The 27596-nt window shown below is 35.5% G+C and overlaps 3 pseudogenes; all 3 read right to left on the bottom strand.

Annotated features, from left to right (window-relative positions):
• Positions 1–145: 145 nt before the first annotated feature.
• LOC120196073 lies at positions 146–16172 on the bottom strand (annotated as a pseudogene).
• Positions 7306–17432, bottom strand: LOC120196074 (annotated as a pseudogene).
• A 1352-nt stretch (positions 17433–18784) lies between these two features.
• Positions 18785–26636, bottom strand: LOC120196032 (annotated as a pseudogene).
• Between the last annotated feature and the right edge of the window lie 960 nt (positions 26637–27596).

The raw sequence follows: 27596 nt of genomic DNA, 5'->3' as shown, positions 1-27596 counted from the left end.
CGTCGCCATCAATACAAGAAACTCTGCCTGACATGAATGTCGTCAAAAGAGAATGATGTCGTAAAGGGTTCACCATAGAAGCTAATGAATTCTCGAAAAGTAGCAAAAGCATATTTGTGAAAGAAGAATTCCGAAAAGCTGTTTCCTATGGAAGCCAAGTACTTCTTATGTCTTCTTCGTAGTAAAACAACTGTTATACAGAAGGGACAAAGCCCTCTCACTATTTAACTCGACTCAATTGTCTGTTTCGAACTAGAAACGCTATCACTCAAATCCTGACCCATAGTCTCTACCGGGAACAGAAGTATGCATATCCCCGCCACAAAAATTATAACCTCAAACAACAAAATGGCAGCGGTTTGATGACATCCATGCACTAGACCCACCGCCACGAGCGGACATACCATCCCGCCAATTCTTCCCATCGAGCTCGCAATTCCAACACCGGTTGATCTAAGAGATGTTGGGTATATCTACGGGATAAAAACAAATGAATCATTACTTCACACAAAATGTTAATGAACGTGTTAAAAGATCAAAATATCGGAACTCTCTTCTTATACATAATCCCAATGCAATCCATCAAGTGCTATACTAATGATTATCAATAAATTTTAATGCTCGATTTATTTTCCGTGCTTTATAAAGGGATAAAAGGAACTTGCATTACCTCCGGCGCATATATATACATAACCGTGAAGCTTGCCGTGATGCTTGCCGTGATGCATATTCGAGCACCGAAGAGGAGGCCTGTTGTCAGTCTCTGAGGCTGATGGACTACCAGTGGGAGCAGGAAAACGCAAGACATGAAGAAAATAACTGCCATTGAAAACTTACGACCGTATCTATCGACAGTGAAAGCAGAAATGAGGAGGCCAGGAAACTCTAGAAAATGCATCAAAAGCTAGATGTCAGCGAGGTGCCTTCCGGGATTGTCAAAAACAAACTTTTACTATTAGATGAAATGATTACTGGGACAAGCAGAGAAAATTACCGGCAAAAGTAGTAATGAAAACATCTTTGTAGCTGACGCCGTCGAGCTTTTCTGATCGCAGTGCTTCTGGATGACAAGTATTACGTCCATTGTGCAACTCCGTTGTCAGTAATACAAGTCCATAATATGAAAATGCATTTCCAAAGAATACCATCCATAAGAGCATGGTTGACCGAACTAATTCTCGTGAAAGAAGGTGCAACAGCTATGAGATGCCTCCTGCGAGTTTCATATCCGTTCTCTTCTGATTGAAGCAACTGTGTATCTTCTGTTGGAACACTCTTTTCAGCTAACTCAATTTCATTCTCAGAAACAAGAATTCCAGAAGGCAATTTCGCTCCATTCATTCTAGCTATTTTCTCCAGGACAGCAAGTGTTTCCTCTTTTCTACCTTCCAGGCATAGATACCGGGGTGATTCAGGTGCAAACACATAGAATACAAGGAGAACCGATGAAGGGATAGCAGACAGAACAAGTAACCATCTCCAGCCCAATCTAGGCATGACAAACTGAAAGAAAAAACAATATAGTAGATCGGAATCAATATGATTGAGCTCTGAATATGACCTAGTACGACACCAATGGACACCATTCCCATCACAATCGAAGTTGGATTGAAAATGAAGCAGAAGCAAATAAAAGATGATAAAGACATTATATGCATACCCATGCAAGTGAGGCCTCAGAAACTGTCCCAAAAGTCCAGAACGCTTGGAAAATAACCATCCAAGTGCCTCTGCTTGGGGCAGGAATAAATTCTAGAAACCATGAGCAAAGAACGGGGCCACCGTCCAACCCAAGACCAACCAAACAACGAAAAATAATCAATGAAATGTAATTTGGAGACAAGGCGCTCAAAAAGCCAGCTCCAGAAGTAACTACAGCTGTGATGAGGAACCCTTTCCTGAATGACAGAAGTAAACCGATAAAAACAAAATATCATAGGGCATAAGAATATTCAACACGGAACTGCATCAAATTCACTTTCGCTTCCATTAGGGTAGTTCTAAAATTCGCTTCAATTCTTCTAAGTTTTACTTCTCAACTAAAGCTATAGCATCTATGTTCGCATGACTAACAATAATATTTCCCAAAGCAGGAAGATCAATGAGAAATCCAACTCTATAGAGCTTCATTTGATCATATTTTATAGAATGGACTCGAAATCATTATTCCACAGATCAAAGGTAATTTCAATTAGAAAGACTAAAGACTTTTCGTCCAAAAGCGTGCAGAAAGACCAAAAAGGAAGATAAGAAGCTTAACCAAATTGCAGGATTCCAAGGCAGACAAGTCGAGCAATAATTCTACACGATAATCACACCAAAATAAAACACTAACTTGTCTAGTTTTCTGGAACGAAAAAGAAAGCACTAGATGCCACACACTTATGAGCGTGCTAAATTGGAGGCAAAACAAGATACTAATATCGAGCATACTCATCTAAAGAAATACGGGCCATTAAAGCAGGGATTGAGTACAAGGAAAAAACCATGAATATGAAAAAAAGTTCCCACCTTCTTCCATATTTATCTGAGACAACACCCCATGTATACGCTCCAACAAGCATCCCGAGGAAAACAACACTGGTTATTAGGCCCTCTTGATGGTAAGTGAGACCCCATAAAGCTTGAACTGCAGGACCAATAAAAGAGAGAAACATCATCTCCATAGCTTCTGAAACCCAACCCATTCCGGCATAAGCAAGCACGAGAATTTGGAATTTTCCAAACCCCATGTGCAAAAGGGTATCATCCACAGTAAAGGTGGAGGCTCCATCCTCTCCCATTAATCACTGTTACAAGAGAAACAAATAAGCAAATTAGGGTTAAAATCATATGATTCTATGTTCAATAGCTTTATAAGAATATCTAAACATAAAATTCAACATTTCTTTGCTTCAGCTATTCAATAATATTAGCAAGCCTGCAATCACAGTAAGAAAAATTTCGCTTCACGATAAAACATAGGATAAACAAACTCAAAAATTCCATCCTACTTGAAGAATTTGAAAGTAATGTTGATAAAAAAAACAACAAACTATATTCAGCAAATATTTGTAACACTTTTTTCCTACTACTATTTATCAGAATCATACCAGGAAGAAAGTTATATCCAGATCAGATCATCTAAAATCTAGGGAGTAAACAAAAACTGGTGAACACTGTGACCTTTGAATGCTCAAATATTCAATTTTTGATATGTCGGCAATATGAATTCCATTCATTCAAGAACTCCACACACAAAATCAATGAAAACAAAACATATATGAATCAATTAACTAACAGAGACAACAATGCAATAATCAATCACACAACAAGCCTTGATTAGATTTCAGGGTGAGAACAAAAATTAACAAAAACCACAATTGAAAAAAAAATGAAAAGCAAGATCTTTACAATCTTTCAAAGACCATAAATTCGAAAAAGAAAAAAATAACCTGATTGAAGCTTGAGAAAAAAAATGGGTATGGTGAATCTTCTTCCCCTCCAGCCTTTGTATGAATGTTGAAGGGAAATGGTTAATCTTCGTGCCAAAAAGAATGGGGTTTATGAAAAAACAAACAAATGAAATAAAGGGTTGACTTTAGATGAATAAATCAATGTTGAAAATAGGATCTTTGTATGTCAGCCATTGCAGATAAGGGTTTTCTTGTGTGTGTGTGTGTGTGTTTTCCCCTTTCTTTTTTATTGTGGACTGATTCAACAGCTGCTCGAGTTTAGAAATCAAAAGGAAAAAGGAATGTTTTTTGTTCAAGGAGCTTTGTTTTCTTTGATTGAACTTCTGGTTTTCCTTTTCTTTTCCCAGAAAACCTGGATTGGAACGTACTTTGATGAGATTATATAACAATTACGTGGATTAAGGATGACGTTTTCATAGATCTTTAGATCTATTTGACTTTGGGCTTTACTTGAAATTCAATAAAAAAAATTAAGGAAAACCTTTTTCAGTTTCATGTGCACAATTAGCGCAAGTAAAGCGTCGGCCACTGCCTTACTTCCAGCTCTTTTCACTCGCTTTTCGTTTTCGGCGTGACGCTTTAATGTTGGAGTTGGAATATTTTTTAAAGATTATTTATTTATTATTAATTTAATATATGTTCTAAATATTATTAATTATTTAATAATGAATGTTTCAATATCATATAATTATTGGTATTCAAATCCAGAACCTCTAACGATAATAATTATTCTTTTAATTATTAAGATAGTTTGATTAGTGTTTTTAAAGATTATTTATATTGTAAAAGATAAAGTACACTAATGATTCTTACTATAAAATATTATTTTGTCCAATCATTCGACTATTAAAAGTTATAAAATGATAACTCAAGTCTATATATGTTATAAAATATTTTTTGGAGGGAGTATCTCGAGCAACTGTGTTTACAATGAATCTATTTGTTGTTAACAGTTAAAAAAATTCTAAAAAAAATACTATTTTTAACTACATTAGATTATCCAAGAGGAAAAAAAGCCTGCGCCAAAGGTTTCCTCATATCCTATATCATGCTCTTGGCCTTAAGAGTGTTCGTTTTGTTAGAAAAGGAAATTGGCTGTGTATGCCAAAATATGGGCAACTGCCCAACGACAATGAAACAAGAAAAAGCATATTTAACATTACATCATTGTATCATCATAATTTAAAGGGGTTGAATGACAAAAAAAATTACATCGGAAGAACAAAAAGCTTCATGGTGAAGTTGATAATATCATTTAGAAAGATATAATAGTTTATGAACTTAATAAAATAATATTCTATAATCGATAAATCATTTATACACTTTATAAAGAAAATGAAGCACGCAAAATCTCCTATTGAAGTAATAACTATGATATTATCATCAATAAAAACGTTGAAGAGTCAAATGACTACATAAGCATAAATGTGGGGATTTGAAGCAAAGACTGAAATACAAACTACACAATTACAGTTATAAATGTTATGTTAGTCCTTTTCTTTCCCTTCTTCTCTCAAGTGATCTTTGAGTTTGTCCTTTTAAAGCACTACAAGAATTAATGACATTGAGGTTTTATTATCAGCATCAGCTAATAAAATGGCGCAGACTTAATCTTTTAAATACAATATTTTGTAATTTATAACCAAGCAAAACAGATGGTGCAATGGTTGTGAGGCGCAGCTAAGTTTCCTTCAGATCTAGCTAATTTATTATATTAAGGGTAAATATATAAATAGTCCCTGAACTTTTAGTGCGCTTGCATTTTGGTCACCCAACTTTTAAAACTTGCAATACGGTTATCGAACTTTTAGTTCGTTTTCAGTACGGTCCTTGCCATTACCTCCCATTAATTTTTTCTGACATGACAGTTAACCTTCTTTATGTTTATTTTTTAAGTTATTTAAGTGTAGTTACTTGTAATCCCAAATTATAAGCAATTTTAAAAAGGGAGTGCTATCTACCCCATTACAGTTGAGGGGGGAGAATAGGGCAAATTTGTATACTTGTTAAGACTATTTTTTACAATTCAAGGTCCATCAATCCCAATCAATACTTGAATTTAGAGGAAATGAACCCCCTCCCAGACACACACACAATGAAAATAAGGTTCTTACTATATGAGTACTACGACCGTCGAATGGGCAATGCTTAACTTGGTTCCAGAGAGAGACATAAAGAATGAGTTGGATTAAGAGAGAAGAAGAAGAAAGAAGAAGAAGAATAAGGGATCAACGGGAGTTGAAGAAGAAGAAAGAACCGCCACGTCAACAAAAAAATAAGGTTAACGAAAGGTTAACTATCACGTCAGCAAAACTAACGGGAGGTAACAACAATGACTTTACTAAAAATGAACTAAAAGTTTAATAACCATATTGCAAGTTTCAAAAGTTTGGTGACCAAAATACAAGTGCCCTAAAAGTTTAGGGACTATTTATATATCTTACCCTTAAATTAAATCAAACAAAATAAGATAACATCATGTGCTCAAATTACGTGTCACCACTTGATTTGATGAAAATTTTATTAAATTGAACTAAATTATAATTGATAAGATATGTAAATATTAAAGACTAAATACATAATTATACTATTTTATTAACTGTCACATCAATTTTCTTGTTAAATTGATTGAACCTTTTAAATAGTCAGGTAATCTGATTGACAAATTTTAAAATTAACTCATTTAAATAGTTAGGTGATTTAATTGAAAAAAAATTAAAATCGACAGTGAAAATAAAAAGAGATAATAATTAAGAGATCATTTAAATAATTTCCCCATTTTTTAATAACATTTCAGAAAATTACAAACATATAATGTCATAATATGAGTGATTCGCGAATTTTTTAACAATCATAACACAATTAACCTTATAATACATTAACACCTACTTTGATTAAAAAAAACTTTCAGCATCTAAAAATAGACAAGAGGTATAATTTAAACACTTATTTTTCAAACTTAAATCATATGATGAATTGATTATGGCACAAGGTAATACTTAAATCATTTAACTTGGATGAACGACTCATGACCATGTTCCATTTTCATAGACCACACAATATCATTGAAATGATACTCCTTAATCGAGATATGACTTCTTATCTACAAATGAAACTATATTGTATATAAGTCGCATACCCATCATATCAACCATCAGCTTACTATCTTGAGACACATTGGTTCTGTATTTACCCGGACTAAATAAATATATTCTAAATGTCACAAATGAATTTAATCTATAATAAATAACGAGTTTACTTGGGATTAAGTTCGATCTCTTCAGAGAGAAAAATATCCCAAGAATAATAACATGAGATAGTAAAAATATTACAAAAAAATTTGAAAGATCCTAAAACATGAGAAAGAGATGTTGACAAAATATGCTAGAAGGTAAATGATAAGAAGTGGATGTCATTGTAAACGACAAAGACAGAATAGCTTATAAATCAAAATATGTACCAAAACATGCAGTGCCGTCACCTGCACTTTGCTTTCTGCTTACTAACGTAACATTAATATTCCGTGTATCTTTCCAACTGCATTTTTTTTGGTTGAACCACACACCATCAAGAAAGATCATACCACAGAACTCATCAATCAAGTGGTCTCAATGGTTAAAAAGAGTTACTCTCCTTAGAGGTCATGAATTCAAACAGTTGTGTCTGCAAATATGTGTGCATTATCAACAGCTAAAAAAGATTATGAACAAATATTACATGATAATCACCCTAAGACTATTAAAAGAAAACACCGTACTACAAAACACATCCTCACTTGAAACCTATAATATATATATATATATATAATAATTTCATAGTATTTTTAAGAATGAATGGATGCAGTTTCATCTCTATTTCTACTTATTGTTCCATTTTTAATTAAATGACCATACTACAAAATGGGGAGGGAGGGTCAATGTTCTAAAGGGGGAAAACATAGCAAGAGAGCAAAAAGAATCGAGGGAAAACCTAAAACAAAAGATTTTGAAACTAACCTCCCACATTCCTCTGTAAGAAAGCAATTTTGACAGATTAAATAGATTATAGTACACTCCCACCAAAGGCAGAACACATCGGTATTCGAAGTCATCCGAACGACAGAGTTGACAGCAGTTGCAGGTAGATATTGAAACCACATTAGCCTTCTTCATAGGGAATTTAGTCACGGTTTACTAATGAAAGTATTGTTCCCTTATCATTCCTTTTTAGTAATGTATGCATAACCCCTTCAGACACTCTAGATTGGCGATTTCTTTTCGTCACTTGCCTAGTTCCAAGCAGTGGGCAACTTTATTCGTGTCGCTAGATAAGGGAGCATTTTTCGTTGAAGCACCAAAATGTATGTTAAAACACTTTGGTTTTACCCAGAATTACCAGCAACCTCTGCAGCTCTCTGTCTCATCATCTCCATCACAGCAGCCCTGCGCCGAGAATCAGATTGTTGTTGAAGCCTCCTCAAATGTTCCTTAAGGTCCCTGTATTAACAAGTTCAAATCTATTAGCTTTAACTTGAACACGAGCACAAACAGAGAATGGCAGTTTAGCAGGGATAATGTACCTGCAACGTGGTACGTGGCATTGAGATTCTTTACATGCTCTAGCATGAAGTTGCAGCAAATACCACATTTTCTTGCATAGTACACAGCCACCAGAAGCACGGATTCTGCATTGAATTCCATGGCGGAAGAGCCCCTTCACTTTCCGACAAATTGGGTATTGGCAATGTGCGGAACGACATTGTGATGCATGCACCAAAAGGTCAAGCATTTTCCTCAGCTGAAAATTTCAAGAACCAATCCAGTCAGATGAACACATCAAGACTCTCATGTTTGCAGTCATAAACTCATTTTTCCCACAATCTACTTGCCAAATCAGAAGGAAACTAACATATTCAGGGAATATAAACATTTTACACTCTAGGATATTTCAATGTTCAACTGCAAAGTGCTAATAGCATCTTAGAAGCATCTAACTATAAAGTTCCTTAGACACACTTTTCAATGTTGTCAAGCCCATTATTCATAACCCCATCCCCTCCCCCAATAAAAGACAGTAAGTCCACAGAAACGCCACCCTCAGATGTTCATTGTGCTGATCTTTGAACAGATATTTATATTGTTGTAACTATACTAAATACATGCTTTACTTAATTATAGGGCCTACTGTTGGTAGCTTGATTTAGGATCTGGCTAGATTTAATTTGATTACGTTCCGCGAATATAATTAACGATTGCACTGTAGAAAACAGAGTAAGTCTCTGTTATTTCATTCTTATCTTTTTCAGGACATATTACATCTTTATATACAAATTATGTCTCTAAACAAGGAAACTCTAAGTTAGGAAAGATACTAATCTTAGGAGATGTAATCCCTTGAAATAAGGGATTGAAAAACAGAAAGAATAATTACAGAATCTCTTAAGAGATGGAACAACTCATTTCTATAATTCCTACAACCTTACACTTACATAACCTACATGTACTAAAGGTAATGAATAAAAAGAAACCTTTCTTCTTTTTAAACATATATGACTTGACAAGATCTAGCTAAAGGAGTTATTTATTAGAAAAATACCTGAAGAACCCGTAGTTGCCTAGCCTCTTTATTTTGTGCATCACGCTCCGCAATGGATGGATGGTTTGTTAACTTATGAGGATGATCAATGCCCCCATCCTTTTGGTAACAGGCATTGCACACATCATAATCAGGGCAAACTTCGCAGCGCCAACCTTGGCCGGTTTCGATGTCCAGATGACATACATTACATGTAGTGACAAATGCAGGAGCAGTTGGATTGTGAAGATGGTAGAGTACCATCATCGAGGAATGTTTAGCCCTTCTTAGGGTATCATACTGATAATGGTTCCCTTGACAGAGACTCAAAAAAGGCCTGCCTAGTATCAAAGAATTCACTCTCGAGAATTTCATCTTTATCCTTCATATCAGTAGGTACATCAGTTATTTCAATCTGCATGATGACAATTTGTCCACAAAATTCAATTAGAAAAGAAAAGAAAAATATGCCTACAGAAGCAGCAATAGACACATGCTAGAAATAAATTATTGTAATACTATGACAAACTTACGGGATAAAAAACATGTTTTTCCCTCAGATGTGTGGGATGTCTCTCTCTTTCTTCACGTTTCATTTCTGCTTCGTGGCACCTGCAAAGATAGAAAGAAGCAACTATAAGATACATTTATCTAACCGACAAAATCCTCACGTACTAGAGTACCATCACCCATCCAACACCGAGCCACCCTGCTCCCCAACCAAAAAAAAATAGAAAAAAAAGAAAGAAAAACACACGCACAGAGAGCTCAACTATACAGGATGTTTATGATACACAGCTAAACAGAGGAAAGCTTACTTATCACAAATCTGATATTTCTTGCACTGGTTGCAGACCCAGCGGTTTCCAGATACCATTAGGATACAACAATGAGTGCAGCAGTGCTGCAAGTGGACCATGATAAAATCCTCCTTCATTGGGGAAATGGTCTCACCTAGCTGCAGTGAAGAAGAAAGGAGGGAAACAAGTCACCAGTCCCCTGGGTCGTGATATAAAAAATGCCAACACTAAGATAGCAAAATTGTAATTTCCACATTTACTGGCTTTGCACAGAACATCATCATACAGGAAAATAAGCTGAAAGATTAGGAAGAAAAGAAACTACCTTATGCATCAGCAGGAGATCCTTAGTTTCATTAGCAGAGAGATCAGACTGACCCGATGCTGCTTTTAAAGCCCTTTTTGATATAGTCTTTTTGAATGTTGTTTTTTTGTTCAGCTTTCTGCCATCTTCTTCCTGACGAAGCTGGCTAATTAGATCTTCAGCAGCCCCAGGCCAGTAATCACCATCAAAATACGGCAGCCTAGTGGCCGTCACTTTGGCCTTACATTCACCAGTAGTTGTAAAGAAGTGATCGTATAAATTAGTAAGATCAACTACAATGTTTTCCTTGGAAGCCTTCCTTAACATTGCTAAATACCTGAAACAGCATGCATTCATACAAGGGAAGTTAGTAATAACGGATAAATAAAAACATAACATGAGATGCAAAGTAAAGAATTAAAGGAAAAAAGAAATGCTTGATAACTATTTGCCTCACCATTCTCGCAGTTTATCTGATTTAGGTGTTTTCTGAATTTCCGGATGACAATATAAGATATAATCTTCCCCCTTAAGCGGAGGGCAAGCCCATATATAGCAACTTGTAAAGCCACGCATCTTGCAATATTCAAGGTATCCAATCTGAAAATTTCAGATTTAAAGTTCAATACGTTAGACAATGATCACAACTTACTAGAAGTCTAGAACTATACTATATGTGAAATTAAAATCATAACATAATTGTTCCTTAGCAGAATCCAATAAGAGTTTGGACTTACAAGAATTTCATGGTAAACAAATGTACGGAGAGCTTCTCCAGTAACCGCTTTAACCTCAGGCCGAAAATACTTGACTGAATCTAGGTATGACAGATAAACACGGCGCTGATTTGGAAATGCACATTCTGATCCAAATTCTTGAACATACATACCAAATAAGCACACTTCTACCCCTTCTATCTTCTGAAACAATAAAAATTACCTAAAAGAGAAAAGTATGTACTCATAAGTATTACAAAACTACAATTTAAATTACCCCTTTCAGAATATAAGTATGTGTTACACTATATATATATATATATATATATATATAGATATAGAGAGAGAGAGAGAGAGAGAGTGGGAGAGACACAAGTTACACTTAATTTATATCCTCCACACCTTTGATTTATAGGGAAATTCAAGTGGATAATTCTGTTCCTGGAAGATTTCAAGAAACTGCTGCTTCACTTCCAGTTTTTTGTCAACTGATGAAACAACTCTAATTACAAGTGCCTCAGCCCCAGGCACCTGGAAATATCAAGGAAAAGGGAATCAAATATATTTTTCCTTTTGTATCTATATGCATGTGAATTGGTTTTGAACATCTTTAAGCAACATCAAAGTAGCAAAACAATTGCCATAAACAACATAGAATTAACTGTCATCGGGAGAATATTGATCACCTCGTCATAACTTTTTCCTTGAACCCTTGCTCTTTCTTTTCTTTCCTGTTTCAGTCTCCTGAATAATCGCTGCTCTATTTGGTCACTAAGGATTGTTCTTGGCAAATCTTTGGCCCCAAGGACAGCACTCTGAGGTAGGGGATTACGCTCGCCTCTTTCAACCTCAGCAATATAACAATTAGGGCATGTATATTCAGCTTGTCCACCATCATTCCTTCTACCATTGAATAAAGCACAAATTTGATGTTGCCAGGCCTCACACTTGTCACATTGAACCCACTGGAAAATTTTATTGAAGAGACAAAAAGAAAACATGTAAGAGCAACTTTCGGGATGACAATAATACAAAAAATGGTATGTATTGCACATACCCATTCTTCAATCTCCTCATCGTTCTTCTTCTTCTCAAGCCTTGCCTTAGGAATGGCAGTTCCATCAACAACAATGCTATCTCCACGAGCCTCATTATGGCACGGAATACAAAAGTAGTGGGGGTATCACCAGCTCCCATTGTGTAGTACAATGCATTTCGCTTAATGCGAGCACCACAAGGACTGCAGTATATAGGTGGTGGTTCAAAAGTAAGTTTCTCAACTGCACATAACTGACAGGAGTTCTCGCTCATTGAGTGCTCCATTGCTTGATTCCTTTCAGCCTTTGCTTTACTCTGTGAAGGAAAGAAAAAAATAGCTATCATAAGTATACCTAGTTCTGTCTCAAATTCCAGTTTTTCAGTACCTCACATATCAACCAAGCACATATCAACCTAAGACAACTTGTGAATGATCTACATACAATAACAAAGAACAGTGTCTGAAACAAATCGCAACACTATAATAAAGATACCTGGCCAATCCATCGCCTGAGACCTGTAATATGCTCCCGAACTTGCTCAGGGGTGAACAGTTCAGTCAGTGATACCCCCTTTATAGTTGGTTTCCCAGACTTAGTTCCAGCTGCACGTTCGGAAGACTGTGCCACATTTTCTTTTTTAATGGAGTCAGGCTCCCTTTCGATCTTAGCATTTCCTTGCTTAGGAAGACCACCAAAATCATCAATTGTAACACCCTCATCATCAGTCTTCTGTTTGCTCATGTCATCTACAGAATTCTTCAACTCAATAGTAACTGGAATATCTGTAGCACAACTCGTGGGGACTTCAGTCTTGACTTCCATAGGATGAGGTTTAACTGGCATACACTGGCTAACATGTTGATAATCTTGGTACTGGATATCCTGAGATATAGTCTTCACTTCCATAGGCTGAGGTTTAATTGGCATGCGCTGGTTAACATGTTGGTAATCTTGGTGCTGGATATCCTGAGATATGTGAGGTTCAGCGATAGAACCTGATAACACAGAACCTTCACTTTCAGCAGTAACAGACTGAGAAGACTGCTCTATCTTCATGCGTTTTAGTGAAGGTTGTATGCCTACGGAAGTATCATTCGACGCAGCTGTAGAAGTCATTCTAACTGAAATGTCTCCAGCATCATTTGTTTTAGCAGATCCACCATCAGACAATGGCAAAACAGAAGCAGAGTTTTGACAGGCTCGTGCCATCTGAGCCTGCAGATAATTTTTAACAGGAATACAAACAGGGCATGTTGAATTCGCACAAGTCTTGTAGTGACGAATCAATATCTTAGAGGGGTGGCATCGCGGATGTGAGCACTTAGATGATTCACATTTATCCATATGACTCAACAACGTTCGTGCTGTGAAACAATAAGCGTTACACCTACCCTCAGAGGCTTTACAACTACGAGCATGGCGTAGAAACAAAAGCCACTTCACTTGATTTCTAAACTGCCGATCATGGCTCCCATTTTCAGATTTGGATATGCTGCCCTTAGAATTTAAAGGGTCTGATGAGCTTCTAGCAACAACCATTGGACTGATGGTGGATCCATCTGCAGATAAATTGCGACACTGAGCTTCATCCTGCCCAGATGTTCTCTGGCAGAAATCTTCTTGGAAAGGCTGCTCATGTGAGAGGTTCCCTGGAATTTGAGCCCAATCTTGCGAGTGAGGGTGCCACTGGCTATACACAGATGATTCCAACTGTGCACCAGCTGAAAGTTTATAATCATTTCGAGGCTCTGGAATCAACTGGTCTTCCTGCAACATCTGTTGCATTTGTTCGGAATTTTGTGGCAGTGATGAGAACATACCCAGCTGCCTAGGGAGCTCTGCACCATTGTTCTGCAGAAACTGATTCTGAAACTCATGGCGCTGAAATTGTTCAGGGGCTTGTTGACATAGTACATCGCCATAGTGTTGTAGTCCAGGTTCACACTTTACTGACTACCTATATCAGAGGCCAATGAAGACTGACTATAACCACTACTGCCCAGCAGATTTTTGTGCTGCTGATTTTGCTGCTTCTGTTGGCGTTGCTGTTGCAGAAACTGCTGTTGTTGGAACTGAAGAGACTGGTGCTGGGATCGTTGCTGTTGATTAACTTGAGGAATATCATCTCTCGAAGTTAAAGCAGGTTGGAAATTCATCTTTTCAAGCTGATCCATGGACTGGGGCTTCATAAGGCCAGCTGATTGCACAGCATGTAAATTTGACTGATTACTTGTTATAGAAGAGTTTGTTCTGGATATAGACTGTAAATTAACAGGACTCAAATTCTGAGTGTGTGTCACTGATCCAACAGATGTTGCAACACCGTACAAGTTTCCAGACCCAAAAGAATCAGCAATGTTAAGCCCATATCCATCAGCTGATACAGAGAATTGCTTTCTTTGAGACAACTCATACATCTCAATAATAATTATTATGATTCACTATTACTAAATCAAATAGGAATAGAGAAAGACAAATGAAACCAGGATGTTACCTAGTGTCACGGGTAGCTGATGCTGATCAATTTTTTGTTGCAAAGGTGCAGTATGATATCCCACAGATGTCCCAGGTTCACTAACAATATTCATATTATTGCTCACCATACCCAATGCACCATTTAGGGACCCATTAGGTAATCCAAAAGCTTTCTGCTGCAAGCCTGACCTGATGCTACTACCCATTTGGCTTCCAAGGGTGTGCAAAATACGACTGTTTTGACCACCGTGTGGCTTTTGCTGCTGTGGTTGCGATACCGTTGTTGATTCAACTGTTGAAAGACCAAAATTATTAGAAGAGTGATTATTACTGCCACTGCTATTGTTAAAACTATTAAATCCAGGAGTGGGAATCATTTGGCTAGTCATTCTTTGCACACCAGTTGATGACATTCCACCAGAAGCAAGAGGAAAATTGGCAGGTGACTGTTGATGCCCATTAGATATATTTCCTATAGAAGTGCCATTTTGTAACTTTTGGTATAAAAGGATATTTAAATTATATTAAAAAAAGATTGTGAGGCTCAAATTTACCTTCAGATCCAGTGAAGGAAGCACTAAGCATGCCACTAGTAGGCAACAAGCCTCCTGTATTGATATTCGTAGGAGCTATGCTTGCATTGGTAGCACTCATAGATTTATCTATAGAAGATGAAACCAAAATGCTAGGATCGCCACTGTGTGATATACCGGGGGTAGGAATCATAGTACCAGCTGATGCTGAATTAACAAGCTGTGGATGTCTTTGGTTGTGCATATTTCTGCTCCCCCTTAATAGAATATGTAAACGGTGCTCTAGAGTACTCAAATTTGTATAGTCCTCCTGGAAAACGAATTTCAAGCATTAAATACATAGGGAAATAAATGAAAGTTCTAGCACAAAGAATTAAAAGTGATAAGAAGAAAGCAAAAGAAATGTGCTTCTACAGTAAATAGAGAAAAAAAGGTGAAAAATATACAAATAAATGCATAGAAACATCAGCGAAGAAATAGATTTGCAAACATAGTAATTTAACAAAATAATTAACCTTTGTATGAGCAATCTTAAATAGACCTTCTTCCAATCGTCTTGCAAAATCCCGATACTTTATCATTGATGCCTCAGTAATAGGATGCTGGTTCCGCAATTTTAATACATCGATGCTGAGATAAAAGAGATTAAAAGCTGCATTAGTTTTTTTTAAGGAACGCTAAGTTTCATTATATTATGAAAAGAAGTTCTAAGACGGAAATGCATAATAATATGATTGATGTCTCATCAAAGCTATGTAGCAATAATGATTATATGAAATTAATGACAGGAAAATAAATTTCCACGGCACATAATTTAAATATACATCTCCATAACAAATTATTACAAGGATCATCACATACATGGATTCTTAAGAATCCACAAATTTAAATGGCCAGTGTCTAATGCAAAAAGGAATGCACAAACTTGAGCTTGAATGAAATATAGACATCTAAGTCCTACAGTGATTTTGCAACCAATTCACTTTTATATGCTAAACTCTATGCACATATCTGTAGAAGTAGAGAAACAAAAAAAATATATCATACAAACAGAAAGGGGTGATTTTCAGTGGTATAAAAAAAATTTAAAAATCCTAGATGAATTTCAACTTGAGCCAAGAGCCTTCCTTATTGCACTGGACATAGGCCACATAAGTTTGTTGAAACAACCTTTCAATGATGCATTAGTCAATGTAAATCTCATGAAGAGTTAACATTACCTACAGGCTCGTAAAATCCTACACAAACAGACACATAAGTATTTATATGCAAATACCTTTTTCACTGTTTCCTTTGCACAAAAATCCTAGCAATTACACTTAATATAACATAGATCACTGACTTCAAGTGAAAATATACACACCTCAATCCAACAGTGATTTTGCAAGTTTTCGATGCCAACTTCTATGCACATTTTGTGCAAATAGAGAAACAATAAACCAAAATAATAACAAGCTTCCAGTATCAAATAGCATTCAGACAGAAAAAAAGACAAGGTTAAATGCAGCTTTTATTTCAAATTTCTCCCTAATTTAAGCTAAAATCAATCAGTAGATGCAAACATTTCATACATTCAGCAACACATAAACATGCATCTTTAAACAATGCTACTTTCAATATAAAATCTTACATCTTTCCTCGCATATATTCGCGTGTCCTGAGTAGGTCAGGGTTCATATTTAACATATTATGTGAGGACCTCCAGCACCGACAACTCCAGCAGCAGTCACACCTCCAGCAACACCTGAATTCTGCATCTGGGCAGGCTGAAGAAGGTTCCCATTTTGCTGGGTAATCCCCCTTGGTTAGCTACCTGTCTTGATATCTGTCCACTCAAATGCGCCTGAACATTCATTTCTATCCTTATTCCTACTTCCTTTTTGTCTCGTCTCAGTAACTATCACAAGCAGCATAACTTATTCAACACTCCGGCTTTACAATCACAAAATCGACTACTCTCATACTTCCTTCCTTTTTCCCTCCTTTAATTGTCACTTCAAATGCACTGCTTTCATTGCATTTCTGCATTTCATGCACCACACTTAAAGATATTTGGGAAATTGAATAAATTAACTCAAATTTCAGTACTTCAATCTCAAATTTCTGCAATATTTGAAACTGAAATTTTCCAAAATGGATTAAATTTAGGGGGAATTTTCGGTCAATGAAAGAAGAAAACCTCCAATTTGGGATCCCAATATAAACACGATCCTAATTCGTGAAATTAAACACTAAACATAACTAACCGTAGTTTAATTATAAAAAAAACATTACTTCCCTTAAACGATCAAGAAGAAAATGAAAACCCTAAAACATAACCTGGGGAAAATGCGAATTCGAAAGCAGAAGACACTGGAGATTGGAGCTTCGAGAAATCCAATGGTAAGACAGAAAAACCCCGACGGCGAAATGATCAGAAAACAAAACCGGCGAAACAGAAATGGGTCGGCGAAGCACCGCCTGAATCGCACGTGCGAAGAGGGGATTGACACGAGCCGACACGAGCCAACACGATGGGGAGGAGATGAGAAAAAGGAGGTAGAAGATCGACGAAGGGAAAAGCGAAATAGTTGAATTAATTTTTATTACAAATAAATAAATAAATAACTCAATTGCTATTTTATTTTATTTTCAGGCCATGTGAAATTAGGAAACAAAGTCGAGATTTTGTGTTTTTTAATGTTTTAGTAAAAAAATTATGATTATATTTTAATTCCACATTTATTATTGTAAGATTTGTGATATTGTGACAGTGAGTTTGAACGGTGTAATATTTTTTAAGGGTTTTTAATTTAAACCTCAATGAAATTCGAGTTATTGAAGGGTAAATATGTTCTAATCATAATTTTTGAATTTATTATAATTTTAATGGTGAATAATATTCTATTTAATTTTAAAAAATATTTAAATTAACCAAATCAAATTATTTTAATTATTTATTTGATTTCAATTTCTAAACTCAATATTTTAAGTTAATTTTTAATTTTTTATATACTTTAAAGTCTTTAATATTTTATCATTAGATTTAAAAATTCATAATTATGATTTAATTATTTAAAAGATGATAGTGTATACTAAATTTTATTACATATTTTGGACGAATGAATATATTTTTATATAAAAAAAATCAACAAGCAATTATAGGTTTGATAAATAGTTTGTATCTATATTCATTAATTATTTTAATTCAATATGATATAAAATTATATATATATATATATAAGACTTTTTTTTTTTTTTGAAGTGGATATATATATGACTTAAATGAGCATAAAGCATATGTTATTTTGTCTACTATTTTTAATTGAAAAATCTTTTTCTCTAAACTCTAAAATGTTTTAGTCACTTACCTTGTTTTTTATTTCTTTGGTTAACATGTATTACTACTACACTAGTCTTAGTGTTGATCGTGGACAATTAATTTTTTTTGTTTTTCCTGTACTTTTATATATCACATTTTTACTTTTTTAATTTTCAATGACTCAATTTTTATGATACACGCTTTTCTCCGCCTTTTTACATATTCTCAATTTTCTTTATTAATCGTTTTGATCATTCTTTTTGTTTAATTTTCTATTATTAAATTTAATATCACATCAACTAATTAATATAATGTTTATTTTTATCCTACTAATCTTTCCTATTTTGAACTCTCAGATTTGAATTTGGATAAACAATTTACATTCGGAAGTAATTTCTCATGTCACTCGACTCTTATTTATATTTTAGAATTTTATATATTTCTTTAAAAACTTGTTATAATACTTTGAAAATTTCAAAAAGGAGGAAAGTAATTTTTTAAAATAAATTTGAGAATATTCTGTATTTTTTTATTTTTAGGAATATCATTTTTTAATTTAATATTATTTATGTCGATAAAACTTATAAACACAAAAAAATGAAAAAGTTCAAAAGTTTAAACCTGATGCATAGACTTCACTTAATGTTGTTTAACATCATAAAAAATGTCATATATTCATTGTAAATATATAAACATAGAACATGGAGAAAAAATCAAAACAATTAATAAAAATTATGAATAAGAAAAGGAAAATAGGAAAATAAATGAATGTTAAGAATTTCCTTGTCACTGTTCCAAGACATGTAGTATGGATCACTAAGAGGTCTGCCAATTGTTCAACACACAAATTATTTATTTATTTAGAATGCATATATGTACGTATGTTACGTATGCATGTATGTAAGAAAAAGAAACTTGCCTTGGCTTGATAACATAGAGAAGTATGAAGAAGGCTGCCAAAAACAAGCATATCCTTCCTAAAATGATATATGTATGCATGTATGTATTTATGTTATGTATGTATGTAAGAAAAAAAAACTTTCCTTAGTTTGATAACGTAAAGAAGTATGAATAAAACTGTCAAAAACAAGCATAGCCTTCCAACAATGACATATGTATGCATGCATGTATGTATGCATGCATGTATGTAAAGAAAAAGAAACTTGCCTTGGCTTGATAACGTAAAAAATTATGCATATCTACATATGTGTGTGTGAAAAAACAACTTGCCTTGGCTCGATAAAAGTGTGTATGTATATATATGTATGCATGTATATATGTATGTATATATATATGTGTGTAAGAAAAAGAAACTTGCCTTGGCTTGATAACATAAAGAAGAAGACTGCCAAAAACAAGCATAGCCCTCCTACAATGATATATGCAATTCCCAGAAAATCATTTTTCCCACCTATCCAGCTTGTGGTTGAAAGTACCACCATCTTCTTCCCCCAAAACTGTAGGTGTTGTAATTATTTTGTATTTCAACCTGTATTTTCTTGTTCATCGGTAGGTCCTCCTCTATCTTCCCGTACAGTTTCCTGAATGTCGGCAAAGCCGTTGTCCGCATCCATACCATCAGATCCTCTTGTTTACTTAACTACATCCACAAAACACACATTCTGTCTCTTCTCCCTCCGAACCAAACATGAACATAAAAAGCATTCCATATATATATGTTGAAAATTAAACCAACTTTCGGTGGAAAGTTGGATTTAATTAATCCACCGAATACAATTGTCAAAAAGCAGTAAACAATTATTGATTTTTCAATAATGGTAGAACCTCAATTTTAGCCATTATAATTTAGGGTATTTACAAATTAGTCCTTAAGCTTCAACTATAAATACCCTAGCTCATTTAGCTCCAAAATCATCCCAAAGCATTCTAGCTTTCTTCCAATACTAGAGAGAATTTAGAGAGTTTCTTGAGAGTTGTTTTCTCATTTTTATCAAGAGAGAATTATCATTGTTTTCTCCTTGGTAGACCGAGAGAAGTTGTAATTCTTATTTTCTCATAGTGAAATTTTTCTACCGTTGCCTGTGGTTTTTACCCTATATTTTTTAGGGGTTTTCTACGTAAATTTTGTGTATCTTTTATCTTAATTTTTATTTTCTCTAATTATTAGTTGTTATTTTGCTCTATCTGATAGTCGTCTTCCGCAACAATTGGTATCAGAGCCAGATTTGAATGTGTAATATCTGCTTATTGTCTTTGTGGTTGCCACCAAAAGGTGGATCCTCCAACATAAGAAAGTAAGAAGTTATTACCCATTCTTTGAAGGTTCCAAAGAACTATTCATGATAGTGAAATAGTGGGAGCTATCCGTAATAGAAGCTATGACAACGAAATTTGATATTGAAAAATTCAATGGGAGAAATTTCTCACTGTGGAAATTGAAGATGAATGTCATCCTGAGGAAAGACGGTTGTCTAGCAGCTATTAGTGAAAGGTCGGTGGATTTCACAGATGACAACAAATTGATCGAAATGGACAAGAATGATATGGCAAACTTTCATCTAGCATTAGCAGATGAAGTATTATCAAGCATCGAGGAGAAGAAGACAGCTAAGGAGATATGGGATCATCTCACAAATTGTACGATGCCACATCGCTACACAATAAAATTTCCTTAAGAGAAAATTATACACTCTTCGATGCCAAAATCTAATTCAGTGACGGAACACTTAAGTACACTTAACACTTTATTTTCTCAGCTTACATCCTTAAGCTGTAAAATATGAGAACAAGAACGTGTTGAACTTCTACTTCAAAGTTTACTGGATTCGTATGATCAACTCATTATCAACTTGACAAACAGTAATGTCACCAGTCTAGTCTTCGATGACGTTGCAGCTGCTATTCTATAAGAAGAAAATCGGCGCAAGAACAAGGAAGACAGACAAGTAAATCTGCAGCAAGCAGAAGCATTGACAACAATGAGAGGGAGATCAACAGAACGTGGCCAAAGCAGCAATCACAAACATGGTAGATCGAAGTCGAGAAGCAAGAAGAATTTAAAGTGCTATAACTGTGGAAAGAAGGGTCGCTTGAAGAAGGATTGTTGGAGTCTAAATAAAAACTCCAATCCACAAGGCAATACCGCAAACACTTCAGATGATGGAGATGCTCTATGTTGTGAAGCGTCAACCACCGTGGAAGGCAGAAAAAGATTTGCAGATATATGGCTCATTGATTCGGGAACAACATATCACATGACCTCAAGAAGAGAATTGTTTCATCATTATGAACCTGTCTCAGGATGATCTGTGTATAGTTGCAATGATCATGCCTTAGAGATCATTGGCGTGGGAACCATCAAATTGATGTATGATAGAACAATTAAAGTTGTTCGAGATGTGCGGCACGTGAAAGGCCTGAAGAAAAATTTATTATCCTACGGATTATTGGATAATAATGCAAGCATGATTGAAACACGGAAATGAATCATGAAGGTGTTCCGTGGAGCGCTTGTGGTGCTGAAAAGTAAAAAGATACCTGCAAACTGGTACATGCTGAAGGGAGAGACTTTGATAGAAGAAGAAGCCTCTGTTGCCTCATGTAGTTCAGATTCGGCAATGCTATGGCATCAGAAACTTGGACACATATCAGAACAATGAATGAAAGTCCTTGTGGAGCAAAACCTACTTCCAGGCTTAACAAAGGTAACACTTCCTTTATGTGACCATTGCATAACAAGTAAGCAGCACCGGTTGAAATTTAACAAATCAAATTCTAGAGGCAAAAGTGTTTTAGAATTGGTTCACTCTGACATATGGCAAGCACCAGTTACATCCCTAGGTAGAGCAAAATACTTTGTCTCATTTATTGATGACTACTCTAGGAGATGCTGGGTGTACCCTATTAAGAAGAAGTCAGATGTATTTTCAACTTTCAAAAACTTCAAAGCGCGGGTTGAACTTAATTATGGAAATAAGATCAAGTGTTTCAGAACAGATAATGGAGGAGAATACACAAACGAATAATTTGATGACTTTTGTAGGAAAGAATGTATCAAAAAATAGTTTACAGTGGCGAATACTCCTCAACAAAATGGAGTGGCAGAGCGGATGAACAAAACCTTGTTAGAAATAACAAGAGCAATGTTAAGGGATGCAGGCCTAGAAAAACCATTCTAGGCAGAAGCAGTCAATACCGTCTGTTATTTGGTGAATCGAGCTCCATCAACTGCAATAGAGCTGAATACACCAATGGAGATGTGGACTGGTAAACCATCTGATTATTCAAACCTCCATATATTTGGAAGTGTTGTGTACGTGATGTACAACTCCCAAGAAATTTCAAAGTTGGATCCAAAATCCAGGAAATGCAAATTCTTGGGCTATGCTGATGGTGTAAAGGGGTATCGCTTGTGGGATCCCACTGACCGCAAAGTGATCATCAACATGGATGTTATCTTTGTAGAAGATAAACTAAAAAGAAAAGAAGATGATGATAGCACTGAAAAGTCATAGACTACACAGATATATGTGGAAAAGGAGGTTGAACAAGAAGATTCTTCTTAAGTAGAACCAGCACATGATGAACAAGAACCAGAGAGTTCTGAAGCTCCAATAACTCGTCAATCAGATCGTGTGAGAAGACTCTCCAATTGGCACTCAGATTATGTTATAGAATGTAATATTGCATATTGTCTTTTAACAGAGGACGGTGAGTAATCAACATACCAGGAGGCAATAAACAACTCAAATGCTTCATTATGGATGATGGCGATGCAAGAAGAAATTGAAGCCCTTCATAAAAATAATACATGGGACCTTGTGCCACTACCACAAGGAAGGAAGCCAATTGGTAACAAATGGTCTTCAAAATCAAGCGAAATGGTGACGATCAAGTTGAGAGGTATCGTGTAAGACTGTGGTCAAAGGATATACTCAAAAAGAAGGTATTGATTTCAATGAAATATTTTCTCTTGTGGTTCGACTAACAACAGTTTGAGTAGTTTTGGCAATGTGTGCTACATTGGACTTACATCTAGAGCAGCTAGATGTTAAAACAGTTTTTCTTCATGAAATCTTGAATAAGAAATTTATATGCTCCAGCCTGAAGGTTTTGAAGAAAAAGAAAAGAAGAATTTGGTTTGCAGGTTGAACAAATCTCTGTACGGTCTAAAGCAGGCGCCGAGGTGTTGGTATAAGAGATTTGATTCCTTCATTATGTGTCTTGGATATAACATACTTAATGCAGACCCTTGTGCTTATTTCAAGAGGTCTGGTGATAACGATTTTGTTATATTGCTGTTGTATGTGGATGACATTGGTTGCAGGACCCAACAAAGATCATATTGACGAATTGAAGACACAACTGGCTAGAGAATTTGAAATGAAGGACTTGGGATCAGCAAACAAGATTCTAGGGATGTAAATTCACCGAGACTGAAGTAATATGAAGATTTGCCTTTCACAAAATAATTACTTGAAGAAGATCTTGTCACGATTTAGCATGCAAGATTGTAAGTCAATTTCTACCCCTCTTCCTATTAACTTCAAATTATCCTCCAGTATGAGTCCTAGCAGTGAAGAAGAGAGGATGGAGATGTCTCGAGTACCGTATGCATCAGTAGTTAGAAGTTTAATGTTCGCTATGATATGCACAAGACCAGACATTGCACAAGCAGTGGGAGTGGTTAGTCGGTACATGGCGAATCCAGGCAAAGAGCATTGGAATACAGTAAAGAGAATCCTGAGATACATTAAAGGAACCTCAAATGTTTCATTATGTTACGGAGGATCAAACTTACTAATAAATGGGTATGTAGATTCTGACTATGCAGTGGAATTGGATAAAAGCAAATCTACTACATGATATGTGTTCAAAGTTGTTGGTGGAACTGTAAGTTGGGTTTCAAAATTGCAGTCAGTTGTGGCTACATCCACAACAGAGGCATAATATGTAGCAGCTACACAAGCCAGTAAAGAAACAATTTGGTTGAAGATGCTATTGGAGGAGCTTGGGCACAATCAAGAGTATGTCTCTCTGTTTTGTAACAGTCAAAGCGTCTTGCATCTAGCAAGGAATCCAACATTTCATTCAAGGACAAAGCATATACGAGTTCAGTACCATTTCATTCGTTAAAAGGTAGAAGAATGGAAGGTAGATATGCAGAAGATACCTACCAAAGACAACATAGCAGATTTCATGACGAAAACGATCAATACCGATAAATTTACTTGGTGTCGATCCTCTTGTGACCTGTCAGAAACGTAAGCAACATGATGGTACAAGGTAGAAAGAATGGTGTGAAGATATGATTGTTTCAATCAAATCTTCAAGTGGGAGATTGTTGAAAATTAAACCAACTTTCGGTGGAAAGTTGGATTTAATTAATCCACCAAATACAATTGTCAAAAAGAAGTACACAATTGTTGATTTTTCAACAATGATAGAACCTCAATTTTAGCCATTATAATTTAGGATATTTATAAATTAGTCCTTAAGCTTCAACTATAAATACCCTAGCTCATTTAGCTTCAAAATCATCCCAAAGCATTCTAGCTTTCTTCCAATACTAGAGAGAATTTAGAGAATTTCTTGAGAGTTGTTTTCTCCTTTTTATCAAGAGAATTTATTATTTTCTCCTTGGTAGATCGAGAGAAGTTGTAATTCTTATTTTCTCATAGTGAAATTCTTCTACCGTTGCCCGTGGTTTTTACCCTATATTATTTCGGGGTTTTCCACGTAAATTTTGTGTCTTTTTTATCTTACTTTTTATTTTCTCAAATTATTAGTTGTGATTTGCTCTATCCGATAGCCGTCTTCCGCAACAATATACTTACAGGTAAGGAGGAGTTCAGTTTTGCAACTCCGATCAACCCTCCAAACTGGAAATTTTTCGGATATACATCCTTTCCAAATTTATGATCTTTGTCGCTCTTCTACGCTATGTCGTGTTTGTTTACTTGTATCGCCTTATTATCCAGTGAAAACCAATATGTGTCGTTGAACAAACTCCATGCAACCAGGCCACAAGGAATGATCGGACCGTCCTTCGTTTTGTCTTCAAGGGTACAATCACTCACGTCGTTCGCAGCTGACTTTCTCCTCAATTGTTTATCACTCCTACTTTTTACGTAACTGCAACCATTTTTTTTCAAATTTATAAATAATTTGAACGATGAAAACTAAAAGTATTGAAAGGTTATCTACAAGCACCGTAGAAGGAAATGCATAAGAAATACTACTAAATCTTTCATGAAACAGTTATATATCATGAAACTTAAACACGGTATTTGAATATGATTTCACACCCCGGCGATGGTTTTGGTAGTAGTTATCAAGCTGATAATAGATATAAATAGGCTTTTTCATCAGCTTAGGAACCTGGAAAAAAAGAGAGGAGGAAAATAAGAAGAAAAAAAAAAGTATAGCTTAATGCTCGTTAGTGGAACCGACGTGTTAAGATAAAATGTTTGAGGAATACGTAAAATAGATATGAGACAGTAATTCCTTGAACACCATAAATAAAAAGAGTAGAGAACAGAGAAAGCATTGGACTAACTGGCAAAAATCCTAACGCAAGACTTGTCAGTATCAGCGCTTTGGATAAACTTAAGCTTATTATTGTAATAATCAGAAGGAACACGACTGTCATCATAGCGATCCACAATTTCGACCACCTATATGAACATCAGAAACAACATAGATTTCAAAGTTCAGCACGAATCGAACAGCAACAAACGAACACATTTAGAGACGATAAAGAGAGAAGAATTCACTAAATGCTCCGACGGGGCCATGATACAAGTACCAATGGGATGAAGACGATTCCAATGACGGTAAATGTTGCAATGACCTGAAAATCCTCCCCCAAAATGGAATCTTGCATTAAAATAAACGTGAAAGAAAAATCATAGCATTCTCCTTCCAAAGAGTCTAGGCATAACCTAATACATGTATTCAGGTACTTCATGTAAGGAAAGTTCCATACATGCATGCACACCCCACACAAACACATACATAAATAAATGCATACATACATTTATCCAGAAAGAAAAAGAAAGAGAATTGGAGACATACCAATCCAGGCGTAAGAACAGGTTTGCAAGCAGGAAGCTCTTGATGGGGCCTGGGTGAATTTAGAATCTGCAACCCCAACAAAACAAGAGATGAAAATCTACCATAACCCCAATTCTTGATTCTCAAAACTATACTAAAAGCTTCAACAAATTATCAATTTATCAGCACATCAAAACTATATAATCAACTATTGCAACCAAAATCCAGAGTTTCTTTTCTCTTGTTGGGTATTATAAGCCACATTGCATCCCGTTTCAACAGATTGATAAAAAAAGGGAAATTAAATTAAATAAAAAAAAAAAAACCAATCCAGGAAAGAAAGGGAAAATACATTTGGGTTTTCTTGAATGCTTTTTGGTGGAAGATTTTGAATTCGAACCACCGGCGGCGGCGGAGTTCATGGCGTCTCCGTTAGCATCCATCTCGTGTAATCGGGAAAATCCCATTTTTTCCTTTCGCCGGAATCCCTAAACGAACACAACACCATAATCTTTTCATTTTAGTAGGTTAGTATCAAAGAAAAAAAATAAAACAAATTATAATCAAGAAAGTTGGAAAATTAAAACGATTGGAAAAGAGAGGATTTGGACAGTGTGTGTACTTACGGCAAATTTTATCAAATAATCGTGTGGAAAAAAAATCGTTAGATAATGTTGTTGAAGAATTAAGTGTTGAGATAAGATTTTTGCTACAGTTCGAACACAGATCGCCAAGCCGTCCCGACCTGAGCTGTGTGATCCCTGTAGGTCGCCATGCAAGCATCACGACCTGGAGGTTTGGCGGCAATTGATCTTACACAAAAGCAAGTTTTGGACCCGACAAACAAATTTTGTAAGAAGACATCTGTAAGCATTTGTTGGCTCAAGCCTTATTCTTCTTCTTCTTTATATATATTAAAACCAACCCTTAAAAGAAGACAAGTTCTCCAACTTTAATGTGGTTGTCTCCAGAACTTGTTTTTGTGTAAGATCAATTGCCGCCAAACCCTCCAGGTCGTGGTGCTTGCATGACGAGCTACAGTTGGATGGGATCACATGGCGAGCTACAGTTGGATGGGATCACATGGCAACCTCAGCACTGGTCGCAGGGACGGCTTGGCGATCTACGTTCGAATTGTAGCAAACATCTTATCTCACAGCAAATAATTCTCCAACAACATTATCTCACGAAATTTTTTTTCCACCAATATCTGATAAATTTTACCACTTACACTAACCCACCCAACCTATATATACACACCGTTTGGTTAAAAGGAAAATTATTTCATTTCTGGTTTATGTTCTGAATTTTAAATATTTTTTACATGTTAATTTAAAACTAAGAGCACTGAGGATGAAGAAATTCATAACACTTTAAACATAAGAAATACTTTGTTAATTACC

The sequence above is a fragment of the Hibiscus syriacus genome, unplaced genomic scaffold (assembly GCF_006381635.1).
Source record: "Hibiscus syriacus cultivar Baekdansim isolate YM2019G1 unplaced genomic scaffold, ASM638163v2 tig00117026_pilon, whole genome shotgun sequence".
NCBI classification, from domain to species: domain Eukaryota; kingdom Viridiplantae; phylum Streptophyta; class Magnoliopsida; order Malvales; family Malvaceae; genus Hibiscus; species Hibiscus syriacus.
Note: the sequence above shows the minus strand (reverse complement) of the source record. Positions and strands in the feature narration are given on the sequence as shown.